This window comes from Aplysia californica, unplaced genomic scaffold (genome assembly GCF_000002075.1).
Source record: "Aplysia californica isolate F4 #8 unplaced genomic scaffold, AplCal3.0 scaffold01366, whole genome shotgun sequence".
Lineage (NCBI taxonomy): Eukaryota > Metazoa > Mollusca > Gastropoda > Aplysiida > Aplysiidae > Aplysia > Aplysia californica.
This window is the reverse complement of record NW_004798636.1, coordinates 20,557-20,823: the sequence shown is the minus strand read 5'-3', so window position 1 is coordinate 20,823 and position 267 is coordinate 20,557.

The window sequence follows — 267 nt, the reverse complement described above, 5'->3', positions numbered from 1 at the left end:
TCGTAGTCGATACCACACTCCAAAACCTGCGCAATTTACCGTACCTAAGAAGGGCGGCTTATTGAGTAATCTGCAGCGTAACAGGATGAAACATGCGCAATTTCCCCCCCCCCCTCCCCAGCACACTCAGAAATATTCTCAGCTTAACCCCTTTGTGATATAGGGTCTGTTCGTGATTCACTGGGCACAGAATTCGATCTCCCGGGGCAAAGAGTAGTGCTAGATTTAACGGTCGGTTGTTGCCTGTAATTACACCTGGTTTTAGTT